This window comes from Nuphar pumila, chromosome 5 (assembly GCF_984573655.1).
Source record: "Nuphar pumila chromosome 5, dmNupPumi1.hap1.1, whole genome shotgun sequence".
NCBI lineage: Eukaryota > Viridiplantae > Streptophyta > Magnoliopsida > Nymphaeales > Nymphaeaceae > Nuphar > Nuphar pumila.
In genome coordinates, this window is record NC_143253.1 from 120,648,270 (window position 1) to 120,672,466 (window position 24,197).

The following is a 24,197-nucleotide window of genomic DNA, read 5'->3' on the forward strand; positions in this document are numbered from 1 at the left end:
CTCTGCGTTTACAGCCTTGTTTTCTTCTGGAACTTGGTTCTGTCTCATGAGGGGGAAGTGGGCCCACATGGCACCTACATTTCTTTACTTTTGCTTTTTGACCAATGCCAGCAGCCCAAGCAACCGTGCCTGCTGATTTAACCAAGACTTCAGTTTCACTTGCAAGTCTTAGTCTTCATTTTTCTTTCAACTCTTTTGTCCAGTAAACAAAACCAAATGAGTATCAAGTGGTGGGTTAAACCACCACGTTGGTGGTGGTTACCCACGATGTGGGTAACGCTTCCCCACATGAATGCGTTCCTTCTGTTAAACCTGCAATCAGAAGGAACGGTTACTCAACCGTTCTCATTTTTTGCTTATAAAAGGGTTTCATGAGCAACCCTTTTAGAGAGCGAAAATACAGAAGTTCAAGGAGGGAAGAGGTCGACTTACCGTATGCATATAGTGGCCTGCGCTTGTGGTGGCTGCAGACAGGCTAAGTTGAAGATCGTCTCTCTCCGGCAAACACAACAGCTTCAGTAATGACCGCCTCAGGTACGTGAGCTCTGCCTTTCTGCTTGTTATGCAGGGTTACCACTACAGGGGATGCAGATTGTTTGTCGCTTCGCCGAAAAAAACCCCAGCCATCCCAAGATTGGGTTATGGGCCCACACCCCGCTTCCGCTGCAGGGTGTGCTCTGGGTCGACCAGCAAAGCAGGTCACCGTGGGGTGACGCTGCTGCTGGTCACTGGCGCATGTCGCCGGCAACGGCGACTGCGCCGGTGACTGTCGCCGTTGTGCGACAGACAGCAAAAAAAAAAACATTACATGTGTGGTCTTCAATGCTGTGGCGTTCGCCGACAGCCGGCGGCATGGGTCGTCGGCAGGCGGCGGGAGAGGCCAGCTCCCTCTGCAACTGCTGTTGCAGATGCTGTCACCCCACCGTCGACTGCGGGGTGACCATTGGGTCACCGACGATGGTGGCTGACACCTCCTCGTCGTCGTGGTCGTCGGCGATTGTTCAATCATAGGAGTCGTCGGCAACACCCTGCAACAAATGAAAAGGGCGAAATAGGGTTCAGAAAACCCTATTTCGACTCTTATCGTTTTGTTTTCGCGTCGGGTTCATTTTCTGAACCGGACCCGCCCACCTGAATCCGATCCATAAAGTTGATTCGGATCAGATCAGGGATTCGGGTGGGGACCCACTCGGGTCCGACCCGGATAAGGTAAACAATCGGGTCAGACCCGGATCCAGCGGTTACCGGGTCTGACCCGGACCCGGTTATTACCGGGTTAGACCCGGATCCAATCCAAGCTGGGTCAGACCCGAATCCGGTTTTGTATCGGGTATGACCCAGATCCAGTCAGTACCGGGTCCGACCCGGATCCGGTCAGTACCGGGTCTGACCCGGATCTGGTACGTACCGGGTCTGACCCGGATCTAGTTGCAACCGGGTCAGACCCGGATCCAGACCATACCGGGTCCGACCCGGATCCAACCTATACCGGGTCCGACCCGGATCCAGCCTATACCGGGTCTGACCCGGATCCAGGAGGGTCCAGGCACTATTTGGCCTGAACCGGATCAGGGACTGACTCAGCCCCTTTCCGGGACCGATTCAGAGCCATTTTTGGCCGGTTCCTTCCAGTTTTTCACCAGTTCCAAGATGTTGAGACCCTGTTTTCTTAAATATAAGAAAATACAGGGATTTTGGCATACAGTTATAGGGTTTTAATGAACTTTTGTTCATACTTGAGCCGGTTCATAAGGTTCAGAACCGGTTCGGACCCTTGGATGACCGGTTTGGGGTTGTTTCAGACTGGTTCAGAGTGCTTTAAGACCGGTTCGTGAAACATATGACATGTTCATTCAGTTTTAGAACCATTTCGAGAGTCATATGTCTAGTCCATTCGGTTTACGGACTATTTTAAGATATTATTTTATATATAATATTGGCATTAAGGATAGTCAGATAACTTAGTTTATTCATGTCACCAAAGTGACCGAATACACGTATGTTGTCAAAATATTGTACTATCATATGGTTTTTGTCAATATTATTGTTGTACTTATATTCATGAAACGATAGACGACCCAAAGGTAGTTTTATCGTATTTGGAATTTAAGTAGGGTAGAATAAGGTAAATGTGTCGAGATACATCACACATATGTATCCAAAGATACCTTGTGTGGATGGTCTATCTTTATAAGAACCTTAGTTTTACCGAATATGGTCGGTAGGCGAAGTGGTTTCGCGTGTCGGAGCTCTTACCAAAGTAGGACTCTGATGACCCCCTTCACTCGCCTAGAAAGAAGCATATCAAGGGCCTTTATTATTTTGTTTTTTCCACTAAAGTTTTAGTCTCGTAAGAATGCTTCCTAATACGTGTCTTTTGACATGCAGTTTCTAGTTCTGTGATTTTAGATGGCTTTAGCTCTATACCTTTTCTAGATGGATCTAATTTTAGTGATTGGAAATAAATTGTTTTATTTGCATTAGGGTATATGGATCTAGATCTGGCCCTAAGGATAGATGAACCCGCTGTCCTCACTGATCAGAGTACTGTTGATCAAAAGATTGCTTTTGAGAAGTAAGAGCGCTTGAATAGACTTAGCTTGTTGCTTTTGCAATTTAAAGTAGCTAAGAACATTCGAAGTGCTATCCCACAATGCAGAATAGTAAGGGAATTCATGAATGCTATTAAGGCACAGTTTGTGAGTTCAAACAAGGTCAGAGCCAGTACCTTGATGTTGAAACTGATATCTATGAAATATACTGGAGAGGGAAACATTCACCAGCACATTTTGGAGATGAGAAACATAGCGTCTCAGCTGAATGACATGAAGTGCACCATCTCTGATTCTTTCCTAGTGCATTTAGTCCTAACATCCTTACCCTTGGAATACGAATCTTTCAAAATCTCGTACAACACACATAATGATGAATGAACATTTAATGAACTCATGTCCAAGTGTGTTGAAGAAGAAGAGAGGATGAAAGGTGAGAAAGTGCAGAGTGCACATATGGTTTCTCATACGTCCAAGGTAGGACCAAGGAAGAATGCATTTAAGAGAAATGTTAGGAAGAAGCCAACTGGGGATAAGTCATCCCAAGACAAGCAATCTAACTCTGCTCCCATAAAGTGCTTCTTTTGCAAGAAGAAGGGACACATAAAGGCAGATTGCATAAAGTACAAAAAGTGGTTGGAAAAGAGAGGTAATTTGTCATTTGTTTCTCATGAATGTAATTTATTACAAATTCCTGAAATTAGCTGGTGGATTGATTCTGGTGCTATTGTTCATATTTTCAACTGTCTACAGTTGTTCCTGAGCAGAAGGGAACCAACAATACATGAGAAAAGCATCTATTCAGGAAACAAAATGTGTTCACATGTGAAGGGTGTTGGAACCTGCATGATTACTTTGGATACGGGCGTAGTTTTAGATCTTCATGATGTCTTTTATATTCCATCGTATAGTAGAAACTTAATTTCAATTTCAAAGTTGGATAAATTTGGATATTGTTTTAAGTTTGAAAATTCCAAATTGTTCATATTCAGAAATTCAATTGAAATTGGTTCTGCATCAGTTTATGATGGTTTATATAGATTGAATGTGAAGATCCAAACTCAAGAGTCTTTGACTTCTGAATACGCATTAGTTGGAAATAAATATAGCATGACAAATGATAAATCTTACATGCTTTGGCATCGAAGGTTGGGTCATATCTCTGAAAAGAGAATAAAGAGACTTGTAAATGAAGGGATCTTGCAATCTCTAGATTTTAATGACAATGACCCATGTGTTGATTGCATAAAGGCTAAGCATACAAACACATATAAAGAGGGTGTCAAACGCAGTAGTGAGATATTAGAAATAGTCCATACGGATGTATGTGGACCGTTTTCTCCCTGTTACACAGGTGAAAAATATTTCGTCATCTTTATTGATGACTATTCTCGGTATATGTATCTTTACTTGATTTTTGAAAAATCTGATATTTTTCAGATGTTTAAAGAATTTAAGAAAGAAGTAGAGAAACAAACTGATAAGGTTATTAAAATAGTCAGATCTGATAGAGGTGGCGAATATTATGGTAGATTTACTGAGATGGGGCAAAGAGAAGGACCATTAGCGCAATTTCTTAAAGAGGAAGGCATTGTGCCTCAATATACCATGCCTGGTAGTGCCTATCAGAATGGTGTAGCTGAAAGAAGAAATCGTACGCTTAAAGAAATGGTCAGGGCTATGTTGAATTATTCAACACTTCCCACAAAATTGTGGGGCGAAGCCTTAAGGACTGCTGTGCATATTTTGAATAAGGTTCCTACGAAATCTGTGCCTAAAACTCCTTACGAACTGTGGACAGGTAGGAAACCATCATTGTCTTATATGCACATATGGGGATGTTCTGCAGAGGCTAAACTGTATAATCCCCACATTAAAGACTTTGATCCAAGAACAACCAGTAGATATTTTATTGGTTATCCAGAAAAATCAAAATGATACAGGTTATATTGCCTATCTCACTCACCACAGATTGTTGAAACGGATAAGGCTAAATTCCTAGAAAATGGTTAAGTAGGATTAAATGCACTTCAAAGCATTGGTTTTGAGGAAATACAGGATCCAGTTTCATCACCTGTTAAGAAAAACATCAAAAGATATCACATTGTTATTCATAATGATCGTGTGGTTGATCATTCGATTGTTAATGCACAAATCCAAAGTGAACCTATTGTGGATAATGCGAAAGAACACGAACAGGATGATCAGGTTCCATCTAAGCCTGAGGAACGACCTGTTTGGAGATCCACAAGGATTAGGAGATCTGCCATACATCCTGATTATGTGGTGTACCTTCAGGAGCCTGATGATTTCATAGATATGGATGATGACCCGTTGACTTTTATGGAAGCTGTTGAAAGCAAACAATCTTTGCACTGGATTGAAACCATGAAAAAAGAGTTGAACTCTATTGCTAAAAATCAAGTGTGGGATCTTGTCACATTACCTAAAGAAGCAAATTCCGTAGGATATAAATGGGTCTTTAAGACCAAGAAAGACTCCAAAGGTAACATAGAGAGACATAAAGCAAGATTGGTTGCTAAAGAATTCACCCAGATGGAGGGCATTGACTATAATGAGACATTCTCTCATGTCTCAACTAAGGAGTCAATGAGAATAATTCTGACCCTCGTAGCTCATTATGACTTAGAGCGACATCAGATGGATGTGAAAACAGTGTTCCTCAACGGAGATCTGAATGAAGAGGTATACATGGAACAACCTCTTGGTTTCTCTAAAAATGATCGTTTGGTTTGTAAGCTTAACAAATCAATATATGGACTTAAACAGGCCTTCCAACAGTGGTATATTAAATTTTCCCAAGTCATTGTGACTTTCGGGTTTACAGAAAACATTATTGATCAATGTATATACCTTAAGGAAAGTGGGAGTAAGTTCATTATATTGATGTTGTATGTGGATGACATCTTACTTGCAACCAACGATATGAAGTTACTTTCAGAGACAAAACAGTTTCTTGCATCACATTTTGATATGAAAGATACGGGTGAGGTTGCTTACGTTCTTGGCATTGAGATTCGTCGAGACCGAGCAAAAGGTTTTCTAGGTCTCTCCCAAAGATCCTATATAGAAAAGGTGTTAAAGCGATATGGGATGGAGAATTGTTCTCCTACTTCTACACCCATATCAAAAGGTGACAAACTGAGCCTAAAGGATTGTCCACAAAATGATATTGACAAAGCACAGATGAGTGCTTATCCATATGCATCAGTTGTTGGCAGCTTGCAGTATGCGCAGACATGTTCTCGACCAGATATTTCTTTTGCTGTAGGGGTACTTGGCAGATTTCAGTCTAACCCAGGTTTACCCCATTGGAAGGCTGCCAAGAAAGTCTTGTGATATTTGTAAGGGATAAAAGACTATATGTTAACGTATCATAAAGTTGATCACCTCGAGGTCATTGGCTACTCAGATGCGGATTTAGGAGGATGCCTTGATAGTAGAAAGTCTACTACTGGGTACGTCTTCTTACTTGCTGGGGGAGCGATCTCTTGGAGGAGTGGAAAGCAGACGACCACTGTTGCCCACACCATGGAGGCAGAATTCATTGCATTATACGAGACTACTTCGCAGGCTATATGGTTAAAGAACTTCATATCACAGTTAATGGTGGTCGATTCCATTGAGAAGCCACTGAAGGTCTACTGTGATAATGAAGCTGCAGTGTCCTTTTCGAATAACAATAAAAGTACTACGTCATGCAAGCATATGAAATTGAAGTATTTTGTTGTTAAAGAAAGGATAGGGAATCATTTAGTGCATATTGTCAATATTGGTACCAAAGATATTATCGTTGATCCTCTTACTAAAGGGCTAGCACCGGGATTATATTCCGAACATGTAATGAGGATGGGATTGTTAAACTCTTTTTGACATATGCATATAAATAAAGTGATCACTTTCAGTTTTTTATTCTCATTATGGTTGTTGTCAATCTCCTAAGGATTAGAGATTCAACTAAGGACCTTTAGAATAGAATAAAAAAGGTCATTCTATTCATCAAGTTATTCCCATAAGTTTTTCTGGTTAAAAGGGTTTATCGTCGGAACAAGTGGGAGAATGTTGGGTTAAACCACCACGTTGGTGGTGGTTACCCACGATGTGGGTAACGCTTCCCCACATGAATGTGTTCCTTTCGTTAAACCTGCAATCAGAGGGAACGGTTACTCAACCGTTCCCATTTTGTGCTTATAAAAGGGTTTCATGAGCAACCCTTTTAGAGAGCGAAAATACAGAAGTTCAAGGAGGGAAGAGGTCAACTTACCGTCTGCATACAGTGGCCTGCGCTTGTGGTGGCTGCGGACAGGCTGAGTTGAAGATCGTCCCTCTCCGGCAAGCGCAGCAGCTTCAGTAATGGCCGCCTCAGGTACGTGAGCTCTGCCTTTCTGTTTGTTATGCAGAGTTACCACTACAGGGGATGCCGATTATTTGTCGCTTCGCCGGAAAACCCCCCCAGCCATCCCAACATCAAGTTCCTTTTTTGCTTTTAGGCCCTCTTTTTTACTCTCTTTTTTTCCCCAGCATGTCCTAATTCCAAGTGAATGACATGACTCATTAGGGAATTGAATGTTGTGATGACTGCCCCCATCAAGTTCATCCCATGACATAGACTGGCATTGCGTGGGTTCACCCCCATGGGTTATATTTGTGGACCTTGTGGACCCGACTGGCTCTTCTTGCAAATATCATCATCAAAATTTATCTCAACTATATGGAATCCTTCTTACAAGTCTTCTTTCTCCATTCTTTCTCATTTAAGCGCTGGAAGAGCTTGGACTCTTTGGTAAATTAAGACTGCTGCTTGAGGGATAAACCTCGTTACTGATTTCCTTCATTCTTCTGATCTATGTCACATAGGTGTGGAGGGTGAGACATGGCAATTTCAAAAGACTCGGATGCAGAGGTGCAGATATATAAATAGCATTTATGTATTTATATATATAATATAAATAAAACTGGACTTGGTTAGGGTTAACCGAATCTACTTTTAAAAAGAAATGAACCTCGATGTGGTTAACTTAAGGAAGTCATGTTCAAGTGTTGCACCCGCATCGGTGTGGGTAAGTCACCCTGTTATAAGAGACCTTGTTACATAGCTTCTGATGTTTTTGTATTGATGATTTTTAAATTATAACTGGTCAGGGTCGGCCTAACCTCAGCTTGCTAATCCAATAAAAAAGGTTACGACGTCGGCCACTTTACAATATTTCATCACTTCTTTTAGCCCTTCAAGTTTTCAATTGTCTTTCTCTTTTTTAGTTAATTCTTTCATGTGGTTATTACTGTTACCACAATGAGTCTTTGCACACCATGTTCAAACCATCTTAAATAATACCATGTAATTTTCTCTTATCACATTATATATTCTCAGCCATTTTCTTACATGTGTCTATATCTCAGGGATTCTCCAATTTACTCGTATGGCCGTGTCATGTCCTCTTATATAATATTTTTAGTAGAAAACTGAGAGAAAATCATGTCTGGTGTCCTTTTAGGTGTGTCCGTGTGACTTATCATACCTTTTTTAACTCCACTCATCAGTCTTTAAAAAAGACCTCTGCCCATCAGTCTAGTGTAATCACCTTCCTGTTGCTTTTTAATTTTTTAGCATATTTTTTTCAGTTTTAAACGTGTTATGGATGTTCTTTTAGTCATAGAGGTAATTGTTTATTGCATAGCACTCGAATAGTTTATCACCACTTTAGCCAGCCCTCACAAATCTCACTGATGATATCTTTTTTTTTTAATCCACCAACTTCTTGTGTCACAGATCCTATTAAAACTTTTTAGAATTTTAGAAGTACCAAAAAAAGAAATAATCATTTGAAAATAACATAAACCTCACCTTGGATACAAGACATTACTTCTAGAAAGAAATATAATCTTAAAATCAAATAAATCTAGACTTAAAGCAAATCATTGGTGCAGCAGCCAAACCGTAGTTATAAATGAAAATACTGGGGATCCTGTCTTCTCAAGAAAAAGACTTCCTTTTTTTCCTCCTTTATAGTGAAGTGACTAATGTCAATTTTTGCAACTATAAAAGATAAATTGTGCAACAAGAACAAAATCGAACAAATGGTCCAGGCTTCTTTTGGCTCATCTAGAAATTGCACAACAGCAAAATTGCCCTCACATCCGTACCAGACAATGGAAAGCAAACAATATCTTGACCTGGAATTCCACCTTATTTTAAATATCTGATCAAATAATGTTGCGAATTTATGTGGGCTCTAGTAAGATACTATTTTAACATTTATCAGGGAGAATGTCTACTTCAATCACTTAATGCAGATACACATGGTAGAAATTATAACTGCTATACAAACAAAAGGAAAAAAAAAGCCTAACGTTGATCCAAGGTACTTGATTTTCTCAAAATAATTAGGAAGCAAAATTTTGCTATATATACAATTATTGTGGTGTATAAATAACGTGATTTGGATCTTAAGATAGGTTTTTCAATGAACGGCACATGAGCTGATGGCTCCAGGTGCACATAGATGTATCTTGCAATTGACTTGATAGAGAACATTTTGGACGTACATATAGGCACAAAAATAGACACTTTAAGTGGTCAAATTTGCTTCTCTCAAGGTCATATTAATGGCTTTCCTTTTCTTAGTTTAGACTAATGACATTTGCAATAACACAGCAAAGGCATTCGACTCTCTCTCTCTCTCTCTCTCTCTCTCTCTCTCTCTCTCTCTCTCTCTCTCTCTCTATATATATATATATATATATATATATATATATATATGTGTGTGTGTGTGTGTGTGTGTGTGTGTGTTATTGTTTATGGTTTTGCCCCGATGCTTTTATGTTCTAATGATATCTTTCTGTTGTATTTGGCTTTATCAAATGATATCTCATCGTTTGGGTATGCCTCATGTCCATGTTATCTATTTTTCAATGATATTTTTCTTTTCTTTCAAAAATATATGTGTGTGTATGTATTTATTTATTTATTTATTGTATTTATGTGCATAAAATATCAAGAAATTGAAATGAGAAATGCCTCACTGTTCATGTGTCCTTCAGTAAATACAGTCTTAAAGACATGATTGACATAGTCTGGATCGACTTTTAAATCACTAGATACTAATGTGCGTGTAAATTTTTTTGGCAATTTAATAGTAGATTGATGTAAATGCACCGAATTTTATGACTTAGAAAGATTGCATTTTTTGGTTAAAAAAAGTCATAGAAGAACATTCCTAAGTTGATCCTTAAACAAATTGACCATACTGAACACATCTACAACTTGCACTTATGAGTTTCAATCATTGATAATGTACGCAAATCTTGACTAAGGGATCCCCATATATATATATATATATATATATATATATATATATATATATATATATATATTCACTTTTTTGAGGAAAAACTAAAAAAAATAGCATTGATTGCTGCAATTATTTCATTAATTTTATGCAAAACAAAGTGATAAATCAGCAAAATTTCATCCGGCAATAAAACAGAAACTCTTGAATAATGGAGTGATCACCATTTGAATGAGTCAGCTGATTGCAACAACACGGTTCGAGGCAGAAAGGGGACCACCTGTGTCCAAATTATATGATGTGACATTTTGTTCAGCTAACACAATTCATTTGTTTTCTTTTATGTATAGTTCTTTTATACTAATTTCTCACACACGTAAAATCAAATTGTTACGTAATGCAAGCAACTATTCAGGTTGGTGATAATAGGTTAAGTAGCATTTGTGTGGCCTACTGTTGTATCGGCTCACATGAAACTCGTTCAGGCTTGTCAAGCAGCTCAGAGAGCCGATCGAGCTACAAGCACCCCGTGTAGTTTAAGCGAACTGAGCACTAAACTGGATGTTCAGCTGGGCTCATCTAGACTCTTCTAGATGAGCATATATCATATTTATGTATCATCTAGCCAAAAACGACATATATATTAAGCTTTTTTCATTGGATGGTATGCTCGTAACCAACAAGTTTCTTTTTTTATAACCCGAAGAAACCGCACCCATTATGAAGACCTGGTTGCGCAGGCTCAGCCTACCATACCTACTGTCATCATGCTGCCAGCATAAAACTGGGAGGCTAGAACCCCAACCCCTGAGTCCTATGCTGGGCATCAGCTTGTGCAGAGAATGGACGCCCATGAAGATCGAACCCTTACCACCCGTCCAACGGCCAAGGCTCCAACCCACTAAGCCAACCCCCTTTGGACCTGTAACCAAAGTTAGGGGTTCCATTTTCACTATGGGCCTTGCATTTTTTAATTTGAACAAGTCCACTTGGGCTTGGCTTGTCAGGCTTGAGCTCGTAAAGCTCGAGATCTGCTAATATAGCTTGAACTAGAAAGTAGCTCATCAAGCTAGACAAGTTGAGGCCAAAGAGCATCTGACTATAAACGAGCCGAGCCCGAACAGTCCATGTTTATTCGTAATTTAAGGAAACAGAGAACGAACATAATCAACAAAACACCTTGATTGTAGGTTAGGTGCCAAGCACAAGGTAAAGACATGGACAAATATTCTTTAAGTCAAGTTGGAGTCAGCAGTACAGAGAAAGGATAATTTCCTGACAAACATCTTGATCTAGATTGCATGCATACACTGAATCAATGCACAATTATGAAAGCGCCCCCAAATGGAATGCATGCAGTACTTACTGATCAGAGCGGTGCATGAACAGTGTGTAGGTTCAATGTCTGTCATATATTTGTTTTGTTGCTCTCTGTGTCACCCTTCTCTCTTTTATTGAACCAACTTTGATTCTATGATTCTCAGACAAATTATGAAAAGAACTGTATTATAATGAGACAGATACGATGATTGGACCGAACGGCTGATCCCTATCCTTTGAGATTGAAGGGAAAGAACGTCTACCAACACACACCACATGGCAATGCTTACACTCTGAAAGATGTAGGTTTCTCTCTCTCTCTCTATAGCAGTGACGCTTGCTCCTCGTCTATTGTTCGGGACAAACTCCCCATTAGTTGATGGTGAGATTATGGGCGTTTCTTCCCCAAAAAGTCCAACCACGAAGTGTCCCTCTTGTCTCAACACTCGTCGTTGGCAAGACCTCAAAACCACACGTAGAGAGAGAGAGAGAGAGAGAGACCACAAGAGCACGGACACTTGGTTGGTTGCCATTTGCATATCTTATGTTTTCGTCATTTCTCTCACTTCTTTCTTTTCTATTTGTTCGTGCTATTCTTGGTGTAACTATCACAATGATACGTGTACGATCCGACACGCAACTCGAGTTCAACACGTATTGGAAAAAATAGGAGAGCAGATCACCTTGAATGGAAAAGTGTGCAGGGTTCCATGGATGTCGCGCATCACCAAGATGAACAATATCAAAGAACCCATCAGAACACAAACCTCTAAACAAATTACAGCCATCCATTTTTTCAACCATGCTGTTGTTCTAGGGAGTAATGAATGGCGACGGAAATGCTTGGGTCCATCCAGCCCGAGGATTTTCATTTTATAGTTTTACAAGTGCCATTTATCTTAGAGATAAACGAATCCCAAGGAACCTTGGACGCTTTTACCCACAAGTTTTTCTTGGATCTGTTCCGTTTTAGAAAAATAGGGCCCTTTTAAAGTTTCGATCAATAAAAAACTTTTTTGATGCTCTAACATATAAAATATTTTTATTTCAATCATTAAAAGATGCCTAAAATTTATTAAAAGTATTACAATAACATCCATGTATCAGTGTGTCATTTATACAGTGTTTGTCTCATGTGGCACTCTAAATGGCGTGTCACTGTGACATAGTTGATGTGAATCTAAAATCTGCTCATGTCAACTAGATAAACTAGGGGCTTCCTTTGCCCCGGGATGGTCCTTTCAAAGCTGAATTGTCTCGACCTATGGCACGGCAACTCAATGCCGACATGGTGGGAAGGGCTCGTTTAGCTTCATTTTTTGGTCCCATGATCGGAATTTTCTTTGACGGTTGCCATTTCATATATCATGTGAGCAACTCCTAATAATGCAGCTGCATCTCTTTTTCTTTTTTATTCCTGTTTGTTGTTCAGAGCGTCCTACGCTATGGGTCCACTTCAATGAGACTAGATCTAAATCCAAAATTCATAATCTAAAAATATACAAATAATTCACTTTCTTGTTTAGTCCACATATTTTAGCTTTTTAAATTATTCTTAAAATATTCTTCATAACGTAAGACGAGCATTTATAATTAATTAAAATCAAGAAAATTCAGAATTTGAGAAAATCAAGAAAATTCAAAATTTGAGAAAATAAAAAATATCACCAATTCAAGATTTTCAAAAAAATCAAGACAATCTAGAATGCCCAAATATAGTCATAATCACATCAATACTGTCATATAGTCATTTTAATTATAAAAAAAAAAATATGAGTTTTACATCGCGACCTCCAGTTCAAAGACCAGTTGGTCAACCAGACGACTTTGCTTCTGAACGAATTCACTAACATCATGAGCCTACCAGAGCCACTTGGTCATCCTTTAGAACAACAATTTTTTATCAATACCAAAGGACTTGACCCCCGAGATGCTCTAACTCGAATGATAGAACACAAATCTTGGCTGCTTATCGAAGAATTTGAGAATCAGTACATCGATCTATTTAAGCTCTACCGCCAGTATGAGACATATAAAGAAGTCGACACTCTGTGTAGAGCAGTCCAAGAACGAATCCAACATGCCATGATCCCATGCACTGTAGGGCTAGTTTTCTTCCGAGACAGACAAAACTGCGTGGATGCCAGAACCGTTTTTTTTAAATTGCATGAAGGATTGATAATCCAGTAAAGCCTAGAAGCATTCATTTAGCGCAAGGCATTGAGCTCTAATTTCTTAACCTTGAAGGAATCACACATCAGTATTTCTAATTAGGACAGGGAGAACAAAATGATAAAGTTCCAAGGTCCCTTTTTTTTAAAGCAAATTAACGGGCAGATAACATTAAGCAGATTCGAACCCCATACACCAGGTAATGGCAGTGCAATCTAACCATCCAGCTATCTCATTCGGCCTCCAGTTCCAAGGGGTAATTTGCATAAGAGATGTCCAACTGTCCATGCACCATGAAATGAAAGGTAATCTCCCCACCAATAATTGGCTTGTGGGGTTGGGGCATGCTGTTGCATTAATGGCCTGAAACTCGGTGGGGTCTGCAAGAGTTAGTCCAACCCCGGTACCATGGGACAGGATTTTGGGGTAACCCCACACGCGGATAAGGTGGACCAGCAGTTAAACAATCATCAAGCACCCCAAAGATAGATAGATATCATCACAAAGTATCCTGCTAAGCACTGTGGGGCCGTCCCAAATGCTCCTCAGCCATCCGTTGTTCGTTTGTCAACCGTTCCTGATTTTGCAAGGATGACCGGGCTGCACCAGTCCGCAGAGGACACATCAAGTCACATTTTACGATTCATCAATCATATTCAACCCTACAGCACATCTCACTTGATGATGGAAATGTCTGTGGGCTCCACTCTCACAGTCCCCAAGTGAGACACACAATTGTCGAGTGAGATGTGCCTTAAAACCAAGTATAACCAATGATCAGTTATAAATAATACGACCCGATCTACCTTGGAATTGAGGTCAAGTGCAATGTGATTGCACACTTTAAGTGTGCTGCTGCAACTGATCACCTACCATTTGCTGTTGGACCCTACAGCTCTGATAGGTTGTATCCCAAAGATGATGGGAGATAAAGTGTAGCAGCACATTAGAAATATGCAATTACATTGCACCTGATCTTTCCTCATGAAGGCCGCCGGAGAGAGAGAGAGAGAGAGAGAGAGAGAGAGAATTTGCACCAAAAAAAAAAGGGGACGCTTTTCTTGACAGCGGGTGTCCAATTCAGATTGTGAGTCTTAGGAAATTCGACGGATTTTTGGCATATTTTGTGCAATTAGGCACGTCGTGCAAGGAGACGATCTGTCACATTTTTTGTGCAATTACATTGCATTGGGTCTCTGCAATCTTGTTCCTTGTTCAAATCAGCTCCAAAAAAGAAGAATCCTATCAAATCTGAGTTAAGCTTCGTGATCATGTCAGACTCCACTCAATAGCTGGATTCTGAGATTTTTCCTCGTAAAAGCTGTTACAGTTTCCTTGCCATTTATTGCATGGTTATATATGGATACAATGGACAAAATATCAGATAGTAAATTGACAAAAGGCAGTTGTCTATGAATCTATTTTCTTTATTTAAGTTTAATGTGCAAAGTCTTTTTTTCTCCTTTCAAATTTATGCTTAAAAATGGGTTTTTTATACCTTCAAGTTAGAAAAAAGAAAAATCAACTTTGGTAGATTGCACCATGAATTTCAGTGAGAAACTCGTTGTTGAAGAAGGCTCAGGCCTTTTCATAAAAGCACAAGTTTTACGTAAGGACTTGAGAAGTGTAGACCTCACTACCTACCAAAGACGCTTGAGCTAACGAGGCAAGTAGATTCAAGAAACATTAAAGGTTTATTAAGTCTCAAGTCTCAAAACATGTTTTTTTTTTATGACGATGGGTGGAGACCCACGACCACCCGGCCTTACATGACCCACCTCTGAAAGCTATGAATACACCTGTGTGGTAGCAGGGTTTGATCTGGTGACTTCATCTCAGCACCCTCACAATGGTTGTGAGGGTGCTGAGATGAAAGCACCAGATCAAACATCATGATGCAGGGTGGTTGTGAGGGTGCTGAGATGAAGGCACTGGATCAAACATCAAGATTAAGTGTATCAAGTTACAGATCGGATATCAGTCTAAGCGACAAATCTAACTGAATATTCAGTCACATTTGGTATCATTACTAAAGAATACTTCATATGCAGAAGGCAGATTTTCGTTTCCATTTGGTACAAACCAACTCACTTGCCATTCTGAACAAAAACAAAAACAACAACAGCAAGTAATCGAAAATAGGGGTGCACAACTAGCTAAGCTAGATCGGGCTCAACTCGCTTAACGGGTTTATCCTTGACTTGGACTCTTCGGGGTAAGTAGAAAAGCTGACCAGGTGCTCAAGCTTGGTCAGGCGGTTGACCTTCACTAATCTCGATTAGCCTGATTAATATCAGATCCTTTAGTTAGTTAAGGAATAGCGTAAGGACAACTCTGTCTTTGGCTCAATAAGAGGCAAAGGAAAATAGCTAACCTAGTGGTTCGGATTTTCTCCTTGTGAGAAGGTGGCTGGTTCTAATCCTACCCCCTCCTCTACCCTTTCCAATTTTTTTTTAATAAAATACAGTCAGCTCAGGCAATGCTGAGCTTGGACATACGCTGTTCATGCTCAGCTCAAGGTTGAGACGGGCTTGAACATGTAATTTTTTAAACGAGCCGAACTTATAAGAGAAGACCATCCTTGACAGAGATACCTTATTAACCTTCTCAGACTCATTATAGACATTAATGACAGCATTGATAAAAATATGGGTGTGGCAGATTGTTAACCTGGTTTAGTTTGATAACTTCATAGAAAACTTCGATAAAGTGGTGACTTTTAGTCATGGTTTGTTTTCGAACTGGGATATGATCTGTCCTCTTTTATCTTTGTAGCTAAGCTAGGTGACAACTCATGAGATTCGAACCCGAGACCCCTTGGTTATGATAGTGAGACCTAAGCGCCTTCAGTTTCACTTAGTTCCCACCCACAGTTTTGCTTTGCACTCATTGAAGCATTTGCCTATCATCATTATTTGAAATAATGATATAGACTGTGCACCAACCTGGATCTCACACATGCACAGACAAGCCCTAGCCTCCTAGGCCTTCACTTGGATTTACTTGTAGGGTTCCCATCTACATTTTCCTACCGCTATTCAATTACTCGTTACGCGGAGTGGTAACATGTCTAATAGAAACAAAGAGAAACTAATGAAATGGGCCTTTTACAACCCATGTTAGAAGGACACGAGATACGTCATTCTTGTGACTCTTCATTAAGAAAAGTACATAAGAGGCCATGACATGAGAGTGAATTACAGTATCAACCCATGACTATGACTAGATGTGGCACAAAGTATAAGCTGTTGCTGTAAAACAAACACAGAAAGCATACCTGTATTTGCTATGGAGCATGTAGAGGGAATTTAGTGTTCTCCTCAGCCGGTTGATGCCCACAATGAGCCCAAGCCTTAGGTCGATGGTAAGCAAGGCCCTATACCATGTAAATTGGATGTGGGATTTGGGTAAGATTACAACTACGAATCTCTCATCATCTCTGTAACATCCTACCCCTTTATATAATGAGAGAAATAGGCAGTTACGTGAATGTGGTCTCTCTACATTCACGTAACTCCTACCTACTAACCCCATTATGTGGCCACTAATGTGACCCACTAATGCCTGTCAAACCGAGTCATCCTGTGGGTTGGACCCAGACTCATTATATCCAACACTCTTCCATTTGACCCATTGACATCAAAAGTATACTAAATCGAGGTGTATACCGTTATCTCAATTAAATTCTTTATGTGGATTCACATGCCACCCTTTATCACAAGGATGAATCATATGAGTCATGGATATGAACACTCCTTTATAAAATATCATATTCTCATGTACTATACTACAATTCACCTTTAGTGCTTAAGCATGTAGAAAATTACCTTTATGAATAGGTTGGTCTCTCACATATTCTATTAGCTCTTCAATATTGTTATTATGTTATTCTCTCTAACCCATATGAGAGATCATTTATACAAAATCAGTAATATACAAGGCTATAGAGAATCAAATTCATATACACAAATGTGATCATTTAATGTATTGTCATACATCAGAAGGAATAAAAAAGATTCATTCCTTTTACATGTTGGGAATACAATCTCGGTGCTAGCACTTTAGTAAGGGGATCCGTAGTCATTTCATTTGTCCCAATTGTATCAATACATACCAGATGATTCTCGGTTCTTTCTTTAACAATAAAATATTTTAACTCCATGTATTGACACGATGTTGACCTCATGTTGTTATTTAAAAAGAACACAACTGCTTCATTATCACAAAAGATCTTTAGTGGTCTCTCAATAGAGTCCACAATACCAAGACCTATAATGAAGTTTCTTATTCAAATAACCTGTGATTAAGTCTCGTATAGAGCAATAAATTTTGCCTCCATGGTATAAGCAATCGTGGTAGACTGTTTTTCACTTCTCCATGAGACATCACCACCCGCTAATAGGAAAACGTATCCAGTAGTGGATTTTCTACTGTCAATACACCCTCCTAAGTCCGCATCAGAGTATCCAACGACCTCTAGGTGGTCAGTTTTCCTGTAGGTCAACATATAGTTTTTTATTCCTTATAAATAGCACATGACCTTCTTCGCTGTCTTTCAGTGCGCAATGCCTGGATTTTACTGATATCTACCAAGCATTCCCACATCAAACACTATATCAGGTCGAGTGCAGGTCTGTGTGTACTGCAAACTTTCAACTGTTGAAGCATATGAGGCAGTTGTCATCTGAGCCTTCGTAATATCATCCTGAGGACAGTCCTTTAATTAAGCTCAATTTATCCCATTTCACCATAGATGCCGAACCAGGAGAACAGTTCTCCATCTCATATCTTTTAAGAATCTTAATGATATAGGATTTCTGAGAGAGGCCAAGGGCACCCTTAGTTCTATTGCGACAGATCTCGATTTCAAGGACATAAGTGGCCTCACCCATGTCCTTCATATCGAAATGAGAAGAAAAAAAATCTTTTGTTTCATATAATAGACTCAAATCATTAGTTGCAAGAATAATATCGTCAACATATAAAACCAAAATTATGAACTTACTCCCACTAGTCTTTATGTAAATGCACTGATCAACAATGTTTTCAGTGAATTCAAAGTTCATAATTACCTGATTGAACTTTTTATACCACTGATGGGAGGCCTGTTTAAGTCCATAAATTGACTTATTCAATTTGCAAACCAAGTTATTTGAGTCATCTATACTGAAACTAGGAGGTTGTTGCATGTATACCTCCTCATCCAGATCCCCGAAGGCAATTTTCACATCCATCTAATGTAGCTCTAAATCAAAATAAACTACAAGGGTCATGATTATCCTCAATGATTCCTTAGTTGAAACAGGAGAAAAAGTCTCATTATAATCAATGCTCTCTATCTGTGTGAAACATTTTGCAACAAGCTTAACCGTGTACCTCTCCACATGACTTTTAGAGTCTGTTTTGGTCTTATAGACCCATTTACAACCGACAGGTCTAACTCCATCAGGTCGAGGTACAAGATCACAAACTTGGTCCTTTGCCATAGAATCAAGCTCTTCTTTCATGGCATTAATCCAATGTATTGATCTTTCACTTTCAATGGCTTCTGCAAATGTGAAGGGATCTTCATCAATGTTTATGAAATCATTTGACTTTTGTAAATACACCACATAGTCTGGATGGATAGCAGATTTCCTGATTCTGGTGGACCTCCATACAGGTGCTACAGGTGGTTCAAAATGAACTTCTGTATCCTATTGTTGTTGTATATCCTCATCAACAACCAAATCTAGTTGGGATTGATCTTCATTGGCGGAACTTTCTCTTACATTACCCAAAGGGACAATGATAGAAAAAATGGGTCTTTATCCTTAACAGGTGTGAAACCTGAATCCTGTATTTCCTCAAAATTAATATTTTGAGATACATCTATCCTAACAGAACCATTTTCAAGAAATTTTACTTTATCTGTTTCTACTATATGTGGTGTATGAGATGGATAATAAAACCTAAAACCTTTTGATCTTTCTGGATAACCAATGAAGAAATCACTAGTTATCCTAAGATCAAAAGCTTTTATATGTGGGTTATACAATTTAGCTTTTGTTGGACATCTCCATATGTGCATATATGACAAAGAAGGTTTTCTACCTGTCAATAACTCGTAAGAAGTCTTTTAAACAGCCTTCGTAGGAACCTTATTCAAAATATGCACTACAAAGAGTTGGTAATGTGTACCGTGACACCAGAATCAATCCACTAACTATGCAATGGAATATGAATTAAATTACACTCATGAGAAACAAATGACTTATTACTTTTATTTTTGAGTCACTTCTTGTACTTCAAACAGTCCACCTTCTTACGCCCCTTCTTCTTGCAGAAGAAACACTTTATAAAAGAGCTTCCTGACTAGGATTTAGCTTTTGTCTGAGAGTTTGAACTCTTTCCAGTGGCTATCTTTTGATTCTTTTTTTTTTAAAGAGCTTTTCTTTGGCCTCGACCTTTGTTTATTTTTATGAGAGGACACCCTCTCACCCTTCAATCTTTCATCTTCTTCAATACACTTAGCCAGAGGTCATTAAAAGACCACTCATCATTATGTGTGTTGTAAAAAATTTTGAAAGGTCCATACTCAGTAGGTAATGAGGTTAAGATCAGATAAACCAAGGAGTCAGAGATGACAAACTTCATGTCATTCAATTGAGTCGCAATATTCCTTATTTTCAAAATGCATTGTCGGATGTGACTATCACCAGTATATTCCATAGACACCAATTTGGACATAAGTGTACTGACCCTTGCCTTATTTGAAGTGACGATTGAATTGAGCCTCAATGGCTTCCAGAAATTCCTTCACTGTCTTTCAGTGAGGAATGACGCCTCAAATATTCTCAGCCACCCGAGATTGCAAAAGCATCAAGCTAAGTCTGTTCGAGCGCTGCCGCCGCCTTCTGATCGACTGTACTCTACTTTGTAAGAGCGGGAGGTTCGTCAATTCTAAGGGCCAAATCTAAATCCATATAGCTCAAAGTGAATAACACGATTTCTTTTCAATCTGAAAAGTTAGATTCGTCTAAAAGGAGGATAGTAGTAGAACCGGCGATAAGGAAAGAACATGATAAAACAAGGAATAAAAATGGAAAGACATCACTATTATTGCTCAAACGAGACTCATGTTGAAAAGATAAAAGTGAGACCCTTTATTTTCACCTTTTCTGAGACAATCATAGTTGAGTCATTATCGTTCCACTTTGGTGGAAACGACAATACTCATAGTTGCTCCGTCTCTTCAATTCTCAAGGAATTGACTTCAGTTAGTGAAACTAGCAGATCATATATCTAGAGGCAATTCAGCATTGTACCTTTGGGTATAAACATGCTTCATGGGCTGGAATACACATCTACTATCACACCCTATGTAAATTTAGAACACAACAACCTACCTTTGGGTAAAATTGATGTTTCATAAATTCACACACAATCACAATAATGAATCTTAATATGGTCCAAAGAATCCTTAATCAACGCGACTCAGATCACTTTGTTGATTATATAAATCGGTCAATCAAGATCTTTTACCGAAAACTTATTCGTATTATGAAGCACGCTCATGCACACATTTTAATGCATGCATATTCATGACATAATACAAGTTCATGCTTTAACTAATATACATAAACTAATTGTCATAAATTTAGTTATAATTCATGCTTAAAACCATCATGCACAACTTAACCAACATAAAATACATAAATTTACATACATAAGTCATGCATTATTTAAAATAAACACTTTATAAAGCATGAAAAATAACAAAAGCATGTTCATATGGGTAAAACTCAGGGTCCTCAAGTAGAAATCGGTCTGAAACGGCCCTGAACCGATCATCTAAGGGTCCAAACCGGTTTTGAACCTTATGAACCGGTATCAAATATGAACAAAAGTTCATAAACCCTATAACTGTATGCCAAAATCCTTGTACCTCCTTATCTTTATGAAAATAAGGACTTAGCATCTCGGGACTGGTGAAAAACTGGAAGGAACCAGTCAAAACAGCTCTGAACCGGTCTCGAAAAAGGGTTGAATCATTATATGATCTGATTCAGGCCAAATAGTTCCTGGATCCTGCAGAAGTATGGATCCAATCCGGTTCAAATAGGGTCTGGGTCTAACCCGGTCTGAACTGGACCCGGGTTTGACCCGATCTAAAATAGACCCGAGTCTGACCCAGTCCAAAGTGGACTCGGGTTGGACCCGATCCAAAAAGGGACCCGAGTCAGACCCGATGGTCTCGGGCCGAACAAGGACCCGGGTCTGACCCAGTTCGAACAAGGGCCCGGGTTGGACCTGGTGGATCTGGTCCAAACAGAGACCCGGGTCTGACCTAGTCCAAAGTGGACCCGGGTTGGACCCCGTTCAAAAAAGTCTCGGGTCTTACCTGATTCAAAATGGACCCGGGTCTGACTCGGTCCTTAATAGGACCTGGGTCTGACCCGATACTAAATGAACTCGGGTCTAACCCGGTCTGATCGAGGCCCAAATCTTTTCGGATCAGACCTAGACCCGAAAGTATTATGGGTCAGGGTCCGATCCAAAAATAAACGATAGACCCGATCCACCCAAAATGGGTTTAGATCGGGCTTGTCACTGAGTCGACACGCCGGACCCGATCCAGTTTCACTGTTAAAACGAAACAGAAACCCGAGGGTTTCTGTTTGCATTTTTCTAAGAAACTGAAAGGGTTTCTCATCATCGTCGCCCCACGACGACCCACATCACCGTACGGTGACCGATGTCGATGCCCAGCCGATGACGGTCACCTCCCCCGGTGATGTATCTACGGCGATGCAACCTCGGCAACAGGTAAGGGTTACAAATTTTTTTTTATCTGTTGTCGGAACAACCGATAAATCGACAATGCCACTGGGCTGCCAGTGACCCCGACAAGGCCACCATTGCCACAGCACCTCCTCGGCAAAAAAACATCGGTCGAAGTCCCCAGCCTGACGACTGAAAGGTTTTGATGAATGGGATTTTTCAACCCTACATTTTTTTATGACCGACACAATAGGTAAGGAGTTCACCGCACTCTGCAGACAATCCAGCAGCCCGGCAAAGTCCCCTCCTTCGGTGACATCCCACGGCGATCCCGGTGCCGGCAGACTACCCTGCAACCCAACGGCGCAGGTGAAACCCTCGATCCTCTATTTTTTTTTTTGACAGAAGGTCGTCGAGGCTACAATCGCCACTGATGTACGGCTGCCGGAAATGGCAGTCGCCCCACGGTGACAGTTGTCGTCTACCAAAGACCCACGTCGCCCCAAGACAACGGGCGATCACCTCATAAAATGGTTTTCTCATGCCGGTGAAGGTTGTCACACCATGGCAACAGTCAGCAAAAAATCATGATCGTCATCCTGTCGTTGTTTGCGACAGACTGCCGGAATGACCGGTGACCCATGTCACCCCATGATGACATGCAATCAGTGGCCAGAATTCAGACAACGCTGAAAGGTCCTACACGACCACGTGCAGTGGAAGCGTGGTGGGCCCATAACCCAATGTTGGCATTTTTTGTAAAACAAACACAGAAAGCGTACATGTATTCACCATGGAGCATGTGCAAGGAATTCAACATTCTCCTTAGTCAGTCGACGCCTACAATGAGCCCAGGCCTTAGGTCGATGGTGAGCAGGACCCTATACCACGTAAACTGAATGTGAAATTTGGGTAGGATTAAAGCTACAAATCTCTCATCATCTCCGTAGCATTCTACCCCCTTATATAATGGGAGAAATAGGCAACTCCCATTCACGTAACTCCCACCCACTAACCCCATTATGTGGCCACTAATGTGACCCACTAATGCCTGTCAAACCGGGTCACCCTATGGGTTGGACCCAGACTCATTATGTCCAACATAAGCTTGATCAGGGTGAAGAGTGTGGCATATACCACGTGGATACTATACCAAACATGCACGAACAATGTCACGACTTCAACTTTGTGAGAGTTTTTCGAGAAAAACATCAAAATTGACAAGAAAATACATATTATCACACTCCAGGGGAAAAAAGAATATATTGAAAATGAGGTATTAAATATTCGACTAAGGTTTTATGCATAGGAACGGTGCCAATGGGGAGGAAGGAGGCAGAGAGGGGTCAGCTTTGACCCCTCTTTTCTTCTCACTTAGAGAGGAGGAAAACCCAAAAGGACATATTTATATTAACCCTCATTTTAAGGTTCTTTACAAGTAGGCATTATATTTTATCAATACTACAAAATAACACAACCCAGACTCATTATGTCCAACATAAGCTTGATCAGGGTGAAGAGTGTGGCAAATACCACGTGGATACTATACCAAACATAAACGAACAATGTCACGACTTCAACTTTGTGAGAGTTTTTCGAGAAAAACATCAAAAATTGACAAGAAAATACATATTATCACACTCCAGGGGAAAAAAGAATATATTGAAAATGAGGTATTAAATATTCGACTAAGGTTTTATGCATAGGAACGGTGCCAATGGGGAGGAAGGAGGCAGAGAGGGGTCAGCTTTGACCCCTCTTTTCTTCTCACTTAGAGAGGAGGAAAACCCAAAAGGACATATTTATATTAACCCTCATTAAGGTTCTTTACAAGTAGGCATTATATTTTATCAATACTACAAAATAACACAATCAGTGTCCCAAAACATGTATATGTCTTCTACACTTACAAATATGCCACTCTTTCAACTTAAAAGACAGAAAAGTCGGTCTACTATGAAACTGATTACTTCTCAACACAACCCCCTTAATTTGTATATCACATAGCATGTATAACTTGTTACATAAACAATGGTCTTGCCGTTACTGTTTTTTTGTATTGATAAGCAAGCTTGGGCTA